The 11,118-nt window shown below is 35.3% G+C and overlaps 1 non-coding gene across 5 annotated transcripts; it reads left to right on the top strand.

The window, feature by feature from the left end:
* Window positions 1–748: 748 nt before the first annotated feature.
* LOC106876796 (uncharacterized) lies at window positions 749–10,073 on the top strand. Of its 5 annotated transcripts, XR_008267025.1 has the most exons (4): window positions 749–831; window positions 1,500–1,614; window positions 6,470–6,598; window positions 9,945–10,073. It is a non-coding gene; the product is annotated as an uncharacterized LOC106876796 (transcript). The 5 variants fall into 5 exon arrangements; XR_008267021.1 differs by lacking the exons at window positions 749–831; window positions 1,500–1,614 and adding an exon at window positions 5,401–5,579; XR_008267024.1 differs by lacking the exons at window positions 749–831; window positions 1,500–1,614 and adding an exon at window positions 5,710–6,211.
* The last annotated feature ends 1,045 nt before the right edge of the window (window positions 10,074–11,118 follow it).

Raw genomic sequence — 11,118 nt, 5'->3', positions numbered from 1 at the left:
GTGGGTGTTGAGACGGTCCAGGTGGGCGCTGGTGTCTAAGGGGGCGGCGAGGGTTGGGTAGAGAAAAAAGGGGCGTTGGAAGGAAGGCAGTGGATTGGGGGGGACGCTATAAATTTATAATATTATAGTATTGTATACAAATTATACAATATTATATTAAATAACAAACCATTCGAAGTATATATAAATCAGCAAGAGATATAAAATATTTATTTATAAATAAACATAGGAATGGGGGCTCTGAGGGCATTATGTAGCTATGAGGGGCGAGGCGGTGGCCCAAAGAGTTTGAGACCTCTGCATTAAAGGAATGGGATATAGTGTGCAGAGGAATAATATAGTGAATACATGTGAGGATAGCTGCATAAACTAAATAAAGATCGCAGACACTAGAAGACTTGAGGCAAAATAGTGAAGATTGGTTTCATGACATTGAGCAGCGTCAAATATCCGCCCCATAAGAAAGTGTTTGACAAGCTGCGTCGTTTTATTTGCGTCCACCGTCACTTAAGTGTTGGTAACAGGTCACTGTAAAATTAGGACTTGGCATGAAAAGAAGCTATGAGGTTCTAGTTTTGTATCTTTTATCATTATTCGGATATGTTTCTTACAATTCACATTTTCAAAAAGTAATTATAGATATCAAAGATTTAAAAAAAAAAGCCGCCTTAACAATCGATAAAAAGTAATAATACGAAGCAGACAACATTCGGAATAATAGTTCGTTTCGTTGATTTTCTGTGTCAGCTTTTTGAAGTGTCTTCGAATTAAATTTACCGTTGTTTAATTAAAGATCTTTCACATTAAACACTGGTTTATTTATCATCACAGGTAAGTTATAATAGATGTTTTATTTTTAGTAAAAGTCGGTGAACCTGGCTAATTCGAAACTCAAGACCAAAGAGAAAGTTTTAAATGTTGATCCATATTAATTATATTCTCCTGCAAAGTTCATTGATTATGCCAAGAAAATCTGCAAGTGATACATCTACAAGAAAGAAAGAGAGAAAAATGAAATTTCATAGTCGTATTTGTGATCCACACCTTCAAATGTATGATTGAAGTATTGCCATAACAGATATACGTTCTCAACAATGTTACAAGGGGAAAAGTCGTATGTGGAAGGCTAAAGTGTAGTTAAATTTCTGTTATGAAAATTGTAACAGTCAAGAAGACAACATAATTTCGTTAATAGTTCCGCTCAGTCTGGGATGGCCTGTGATTATATTTGCTGATATAGTACAACGTTACCGTCCAATATTCTGTAGTTCAACATGTTATAAAATATCTGAAGGTGGAGGAGCCGATGTCTGTATATAGGTAGACATGACAAAGTTGTATAATATAACTTTAATAACGAAATATATAGTAAAGAAAATTTCTCTGGTAAAAGTTTATATGTACAGTTTATCATAAAGACAATGAAGTAATATTTCTATAGCTGAATCTCTGCTTTCTAAGTTTTTTCCATATCTTCTGTTGTTTCTCTATCATTTCAGAATATCACATATCTGTGGCATAAACAAGTTTTTACTCAAGACTGATCATCTTTTGAAGACTAATGGAAGATGTTATAAATAATAGATATAACCCTGCTTATAGAATATATCTATGGTAAATAGCTGTGAAATATTTTCTGAATTAATAGCACCATTTTCTCTTCCACATTGCCTGTTATATTTATAAAAGCATTTCATATTCTGTTTGGACTTGGAAAAATCTGCAAAGATCAGACTTTGCTGGAAATATAGCAGTAGTAGTATTTGAAACATTATAGAAATATATAAAAAATAAGTAAACAAGAAATATATAATTTGTGGTTGTATAAGAAATATAGAACAATGAGTTACGTGAAAAATGTAAAGGATGACTCATTTTCTGAAGAGATGGCAAAAGAAAGAGAAAAACCATTATACCATTGTGATATATGTAAAAAGTCATTGTCTAGTCAGGGACATCTCAATGTTCACAAACGTATTCATACAGGTGAAAAGCCACATCACTGTGATATTTGTGGTAAATCATTCACTGAAAAAGGTACCCTTGATACTCACAAATACATTCATACAGGTGAGAGACCATATAAGTGCGATATTTGTGGTAAATCATTCCCTTACTTAAGCAGCTTCAATAAACACAAAGACTTTCACACAGGAGTGAAACCATATAACTGTGACGTCTGTGGCAAATCATTCTCTCAAAAGAGTGGCCTTACTACCCACAAATACATTCATACAGGAGAGAAACCATATACCTGTGATATCTGTAATAAATCATTCTCTCTAAGAAGGAATTTAGCTGATCACAGACGCATTCATACTGGAGAAAAACCATATCAGTGTGATATCTGTGGAAAATCATTCTCTCAAAAGAGTACGGTTACTTCTCACAAATACAGTCACACAGGAGAGAAACAATATTACTGCGATGTCTGTGGTAAGTCTTTCTCTCGAAAAAGTATACTTACTACTCACAAACGTATTCATACAGGAGAGAAGCCACATTGCTGTGATATCTGTGGTAAATCATTCTCATCAGGAAGTAAATTAACTACCCACATACGTATTCATACAGGAGAGAAGCCTTATCATTGTGATATCTGTGGAAGATGCTTCAGTATAAAACACATGTTAGTTGAACATGGACGCATTCACACAGGTGAAAAACCATACCGCTGTGATACCTGTGGAAAATCATTCTCTTTGAAACGTAACTTAAATCAACACAAATCCATTCATACAGGAGAGAAGCGATATCACTGTGATATCTGTGATAAATCATTTTCTGTAAAGAGTAATTTTGCTGATCACATATACTTTCACACAGGAGAGAAACCATATCATTGTGACATCTGTGGTAAATCATTCTCTTATAAATCTGGATTAACTACGCACAAATTCCTGCACACTGGACGGAAACCACATCATTGTAATATCTGTGGTATGTCGTTTTCTCAGAAAAGTAGAGTTGCTATTCACAAACGTATTCATACAGGAGAGAAACCATTTCCTTGTGACATTTGTGGTAAGTCATTTGCTCACAAATGTACCCTTACTAATCACAAATACATTCATAGAGGAGAGAAACCATAGCACTTCACTTAGAGATCTATGGTAAGTCATTCCTTTGAAGTAATAAATTAGCTGAACAGAGACACATTCACGCAAGAGAGAAACCATGTTGTGATGTTTGTAGCAAGTCATTTTCTCAGTCAGATAACTGAAGTAGACACAAACGTTCTCATATGGGAGAGAAGTTATATCAGTATGATAAATCATTTCCTGGCAAAAATGATTTGGCTGATCACAAATGCAGTCATACAGGAGAGAAACCATAGCACTGTGATGTCTGTAATCAGTCATTCTTTTATAGAAATCACTTAACACAAACATATACAGGATAAGACTGTGTTATCTCTGCTAAATCATTCTCTTCATAAATAACATATCTTAACTGAACATATATTTGTTGATATTGATCAATAATCAGTGATAAAATTGATGTCCTGGTGAATGAAGTACAGCAGTTGTTTTTCTTATTGTTGAACAAATTAAGTTTTTACATTTTCCTCATTTGCATCATCTCACTAATTATGATGTGTGTTTTTCATTCAAACAATTATAGCAGCATTTAAACTAAAAGTTATTGAAGTTGCTGAGAAGATAAATTAACTGTAGCAGCAAGTGAATTTTGTGTTTCAGAGAAACTTATGAGAGACTGGAAGAAGATATCTAACAAACTGCAGAGAATACCAAAAAGAAAATGTGCTAACAGAGGAAAGCCTAGTAAGTGACCACAATTGGAGAAAAAAGTTGCAGAGTGGGTACTTAAAAATTATCAAAATGGAAAGTGTTTTATTTGTGAAGCCATCTGAATTCATTTGCGAAAGGAATGAAAGAAGGATAGAATTTCAGATTTTAACTCAAGTGCTGGATCTAGGTTCATGACTTCGGCAGAGAACTAAGATCGCACAATCAAGCTGTTCATTATCTTCAGCACTAAATAAAGCTTCATAATAATCAGAATTAATGATATCATCGTAAGGATTTTAGGATTTTAATGAACTCTTTTGTGTAAAATTTAAAAAATGTACCATGTATTGTAATCATAATTTGAAGCTGTATTACCATAAATGTCTACATTTGTTTGCATAAATAAAAAAATTTGATAATTTATTGGTTTTCATTGACATTATTAATTATTTTGATATTTGTTTTATATTTTGGGCCCTAAGCTTCACTGGATTTATTATAAATAAAAATGCAACAGAAAAATTAGTACAGTAGTCTATAATCCATCTACGAAGAAGAAAACATTTTCAGCAGAGATTGTTAGTGGTGGGAAATTGTGTTGTGCTTACTCTTTTACTCTTTTACTTATTTCAGTCACTTGACTGTGGCCATGCTGGAGCACCGCCTTTAGTCGAGCAAATCGACCCCAGGACTTATTCTTTGAATGCCTAGTACTTATTCTATCGGTCTCTTTTGCCGAACCGCTAAGTTACGGGGACATAAACACACCAGCATCGGTTGTCAAGCGATGTTGGGGGGACAGACACAGACATACAAACATATACACACACATACATATATATATATATATATATACATATATACGACGGGCTTCTTTCAGTTTCCGTCTACCAAATCCACTCACAAGGCTTTGGTCGGCCCGAGGCTATAGTAGATGACACTTGCCCAAGGTGCCACGCAGTGGGAATGAACCCAGAACCATGTGGCTGGTAAGCAAGCTACTTACCACACAGCCACTCCTGTACATCTTTTATCAATTTTGGTCTTTGAAGCATTAAGTTACATTTAATTAATTAGAAATAAAAATGCACCACTAATATACTGTGCCACAACACAGTTGTGATGAGTGTGACTTCAACCATGAATATAAAAATAGTGTAATGTTGTTGAAGAGTTTAATGTGAAACACGGCGAGTTGGTAGATGAATGAAGGTATTATGGTTCATTGGCTGTGAAACGTCAGTGTGCACGTACAACAAAGTGTTAAGGTACTGACAGAAAAATTATGCATGAGGAATCGGACGCAGTTTTGCAATTAGAATCTTATGATGCCCGTATGAGAGGACAGCGCCATCCATAAGAAAGTTTATGCACAACAACAGTTTTCGAAAACTGACGGGCGAAATACACACCCACGTATCTTTCTGTTTGTACCCTCCCCAACTACCTGACAATCTGTGTTGGTCTATTTGCGTCCCTTTAACTTAGGTGTTCGGTAACAGGACACTGTAAAATTAGCACTTGGTATGAAAAGAAGCAGTGAGGTTTTAGTTTTATACCTTTTGTCACTATTCAGGTATGTTTATTACAATTCAAATTTTCAAAAAGTAATTATAACAATAGAAAAAATTAAAATAAACTTGTTTAGTTTTAGCAACCGACAGAAACGTAATAATACGAGGTACACAACCTTCGGAGTGGTAGTTCGTTTCGTTTATTTTCTGTGTCGGTTTTTTGAAGTGTCTTCAAATTAAATATACCGTTAGATCACTCCTTTTTGTAATTAAAAATATTTCGCATTAAACACTGGTTTATTTATCATGACAGGTAAGTTATAATAAGATATTTTATTTTTAGTAAAAGTCGGTGAACCTGGTTAATTCGAAACTCCAGACCAAAGAGAAACTTTTAAATGTTGCTAAGCTGCGATCAATATTAATTATATTCTGTGGTGAAGTTCATTGATTATGCATTTTACTTGGTGTAGTAATGAAAACGCAGCAGATTTTTAATTTCTATTATTACAGTAGATATTCCACTTGCTAATTGTGTCTATCGAAAGCCGTCTATTGTCTTATCATTGAGATAACACTTGCTACGTATCTCTGTTGGCTGTTTTATGTCATCAAATTGATCCAGGTTGATACTTATGTTCATCATACAACACGATATCCGACAGAAACATGTGGCTAGTGATACCCCTATGATAAAACAAGATACGATTTTTGGTAGACACGATCAGTAAGTGAATCATCTGCAGGAAGAAAAAAGAAATGAAATTTCACAGTCGTATTTGTGATCCACACCTTCAAATGTATGACTGAAATATTTCCACGAAGGGAAAAGTCGTATGTGGAAGACTCGTGAATACAACATAATTTCATTAATAGTTCCACTCAGTTAGGCATGACCTGGGGCTCAAATGCAGTGACTTAACACGTTTGCTAAGATAGTACAATGTTCGTTATTGTCCAATATTCTGTAGTTCGACATGTTACATAATATCTAAAGGTGGAGGAGTCGATGTCTCTATAAGTAGACACAACACAAAGTTGCGTAATATAACTTTAAAAGCAAAATATATCGTAAAGAATAATTTCTCTGGTAAAAGTTTATATGTACAGTTTATCATAATGACAATGAAGTAATATTTCTATAGCTGAATCTCTGCTTTTTAAGTATTTCCAATATCTTCTGTTGTTTCTCTATCGTTTCAGAATATCAGACATCTGTGGCATAAACAAGTTTTTCCTGCAGATACATTCATGAATATTGATCATCTTTCGAAGACTAATGGAAGATGTTATAAATAATCGACACAAGCCTGCTTATAGAATATATCTATGGTAAATAGCTGTGAAATATTTCTTCTGAATTAATAGCACCATTTTCTTTTCCGCTGGTATATTTATAAAAGCATTTCATATTTTGTTTGGACTTGGAAAAATCTGAAAAGATCAGACTTTGCTGGAAATATAGCAGTAGAAGTATTTGAAACATTATAGAAATATATAAAAAATAAGTAAACAAGAAATATATAATTTGTGGTTGTATAAGAAATATAGAACAATGAGTTATGTGAAAAATGTAAAGGATGACTTATTTTCTGAAGAGATGGCAAAAGAAAGAGAAAAACCATCATACCATTGTGATATTTGTAAAAAGTCATTGTCTAGTCAGGGAAATCTCAATGTTCACAAACGTATTCACACAGGTGAAAAGCCACATCACTGTGATATTTGTGGTAAATCATTCTCTGAAAAAGGCACCCTTGATACTCACAAATACATTCATACAGGTGAGAGACCATATAAGTGCGATATTTGTGGTAAATCATTCTCTTACACAAGCAGTTTTAATAAACACAAAAACATGCACACAGGACTGAAACCATATAACTGTGATGTCTGTGGCAAATCATTCTCTCAAAACAGTGGACTTACTATTCATAAATATATTCATACAGGAGAGAAACCATATACCTGTGATATCTGTCATAAATCATTCTCTCTAAGAAGGAATTTAGCTGCTCACAGACGCATTCATACTGGAGAAAAACCATATCAATGTGATATCTGTGGTAAATCATTCTCTCAAAAGAGTATCCTTACTTCTCACAAATACATTCACACAGGAGAGAAACGATATAACTGCGATGTCTGTGGTAAGTCTTTCTCTCAAAAAGGTAATGTTACTTCTCACAAACGTATTCATACAGGAGAGAAGCCACATTGCTGCGATATCTGTGGTAAATCATTCTCTTCAGCAAGTAGTTTAAGTACTCACATACGTATTCATACAGGAGAGAAGCCTCATTGCTGTGATATCTGTGGAAAATCTTTCAATGTAAAACATATGCTAGTTGATCATGGACGTGTTCACACAGGTGAAAAACCATATCCCTGTGATACCTGTGGAAAATCATTCTCTCGGAAAGGTAACTTAAAGAAACACAAATCCATTCATACGGGAGAGAAGCAATATCACTGTGATATCTGTGATAAATCATTTTCTGTAAAAAATAATTTTGCTGATCACATATACATTCACACAGGAGAGAAACCATATCATTGTGACGTCTGTGGCAAATCATTCTCTTTTAAAACCGCATTTACTGCTCACAAATTCATCCACACTGGACAGAAACCACATCACTGCGATATCTGTGGTATGTTATTTTCTCAAAAAAGTAAAGTTACTATTCACAAACGCATTCATACAGGAGAGAAACCATTTCGTTGTGACATCTGTAGTAAATCATTCGCTCACAAAAGTACCCTTACTTATCACAAATACACTCATAGAGGAGAGAAACCATATCACATGGAGATCTTTAGTAAGATACTCTCTCGAAGGAATAAGTTAGCTGAACAGAGGCGTATTCACACAAGAGAGAAACCATATTGTTGTGATATCTGTGGCAAGTCGTTCTCTCAGTCAGGTAACTTAAGTAGGCATAAACGCTCTCATATGGGAGTGAAGTCATATCAGTGTGATATCTGTGGTAAATCATTCCCTGGAAAAACTCATGTGATTGATCATAAACGCACTCACACAGGAGAGAAACCATACTGCTGTGATGTTTGTGACAAGTCATTCTCTCAGGCCGGTAACTTAAGTAGACACAAACGCATTCATGTAGGGGAGAAGTCACATCAATGTGATATTTGTGGTAAATCATTTCCTGGCAAAAATGATTTGGCTGATCATAAAAGCACTCATACAGAAGAGAAACCATAGCACTGTGACGTCTTTGATAAGTCTGTAGCAAACTCATAAGAGGCGGAGAGAGAAATTAAGTTCGTTTGCCCGAACATGAGAAATTATGGATTTCTCATTGGTTGAAAATTACTGCCCGTATACGAATTCTAAACTTTGTTGAAGAAGTCTTTCACAAGGATCCGTGTATGAACAGTTATATAAACCCTGATTTTCGGCAAACTCTCCAGTGATTGTTGGATGCCACTCAAATCCACGACACTCACCCTTTTGAGTATCGGCTAATATGTTCAATACTCAAATCCGACAATATTGATTTGGATGATCACAAATGCAGTCATACAGGAGAGAAACCATAGCACTGTGACATCTTTGATAAGTCATTCCCTCAGAGAAATCACTTAACTCAACACAAACATATACAGGATAAGATTCATATGACTGTGTTATCTGTCCTAAATCATTCTCTCAATAATGTTCCTTAACTAAACATATTTATTCATATTTATCTGTAACAATGTTGTTGTTGGCACTCCGTCACTTATGACGTCGAGGGTTCCAGTTGATCTGATCAACGGAACAGCCTGCTCGTGAAATTAACGTGCAAGTGGCTGAGCACTCCACAGACACGTGTACCTTTAACGTAGTTCTCGGGGATATTCAGCGTGACACAGTGTGACAAGGCTGACCCCTTTGAATTACAGGTACAACAGAAACAGGAAGTAAGAGTGAGAGAAAGTTGTGGTGGAAAAGTACAGCAGGGTTCGCTATCATCCCCTGCTGGAGCCTCGTGGAGCTTTTAGGTGTTTTCACTCAATAAACACTCACAACGCCCTGGGAATTGAAACCGCGATCCTATGACCGTGAGTCCGCTGCACTAACCACTGGGCCATTGCGCCTCCTCTATAACAATATCAGTGATAAAATAGATGTCCTGGTGAATAAAGTACAGTAATTGCATCAATTTTATTGAACAAATTAATTTTTTCCATTTTCCTCATTTGCATCAACTCACTAATTATGATGTGTCTTTCATTCAAATAGCGTTGATTAAATCAGTTCGTTATGTCTCCTTGTGGACATGTCATTATGACACTAATGTATGACATTCCAGTTCCTATTCACGGTTGGGTGTTTCCTGCTGGACATGTTTAGGGATCCAAGCATCTGCACCCTTTGTTGTTACTGCCTCACCCCTCCCAGAACAAGCTGGAGGCTTATTGCTGTTTGTCACTGTCACAGTATTGCATGGAGACAACAATATACTTTTCAAAAGACTTACCCCTGCCCTGCTTATAGTCCAAACTCATCCCTTGTGTAACCCCTGCAACAAATGATTCAGCATGCTTATTTATTTATTTTTTTATAATTTCCTGTCATCTGATCTTATGAATTTTTGTGAATGAATTTAATAAATTGAAAGAGAAATAAAATTTCTTCACTTTTTAAGCATTCTTCTATCATTTTCTATAGAGATCATCCAACCAAATCTTGTGCTGGTGATACGAACATAAACTATAGAGTTCACACTCTCTATCAATGTACGAGAAAAGCTACACACTTCTCCAAACTGATCTACAATAAATGTTTATTTTGAAGCTATTTAATTTGTTGATGTTATTTGATATACAAAACACAAAGTATTAAATATTAAGATGCAGTGAGTGAAAGATAAACAAACGGCGCAGGATTGGCTGTGGTAAGTAGCTTGCTTACCAACCACATGGTTCCAGGTACAGTCCCACTGCGTGGCACCTTGGGCAAAGTGTCTTCTATTATAGCCTCAGGCTGACCAAAGCCTTGTGAGTAGATTTGGTAGACGGAAACTGAAAGAATCCCATCGTATCTATGTATATATATATATATATATATATATATATATATATATATATATATATATATATATATATATATATATGTATGTTTGTGTATATGTTTCTGTGTCTGTGTTTGTTCCCCCAACATCGCTTGACAACCGATGCTGGTCTGTTTATGTCCCCGTAACTTAGCGACTCGGCAAAAGAGACTGATAGAATAAGTACTAGGCTTACAAAGAATAAGTCCTGGGGTCGATTTGCTCGACTAAAGGCGGTGCTCCAGCATGGCCACAGTCAAATGACTGAAACAAGTAAAAGAGTAATTGTTTCATCTTCAAAGTGTACTGTTCTCTTGTGGGCCCAGAATGATGCAATAACACCAGATGCAATGCCCAGGGCATTAAAGACCCCTTGGGTGGGATAATATGGTTTTAAGCCAGGAGATTTACATTTCAGTTTCACTGAATTGAGAGACTTTATCAGTTAGACCAGGGGTTTTCAAACTTTTTGACTTGCAGACCCCTTTATATTTCAGGCTTTACCTTAGGGACCCCCTTATAAACGCTTATGAAATTTATACATAAATATTTGCTTAAAATAACATATATTTTTGCATTTATTTATTTAACAGTATTTAACAAATAGGTTAATTGTCAATTAAAAGATTTCGATTAAAAAACATATAAAATCAAATTGCCCATAAAAGGTATTTGCTGTCCACGGACCCCCTGTGGACCGCGGACCACAGTTTGAAAACCCCCTGAGTTAGACAGATGTACAGTCAAACAGATGTGCACATTCATATGTTTAAATCAATGCAAAGACAGACA

Source organism: Octopus bimaculoides, chromosome 29 (genome assembly GCF_001194135.2).
Source record: "Octopus bimaculoides isolate UCB-OBI-ISO-001 chromosome 29, ASM119413v2, whole genome shotgun sequence".
In the NCBI taxonomy this organism is placed as follows: Eukaryota; Metazoa; Mollusca; class Cephalopoda; order Octopoda; family Octopodidae; genus Octopus; species Octopus bimaculoides.
The sequence above is the reverse complement of the archived record's forward strand: the minus strand, read 5'-3'. Positions and strand labels throughout refer to the sequence as shown.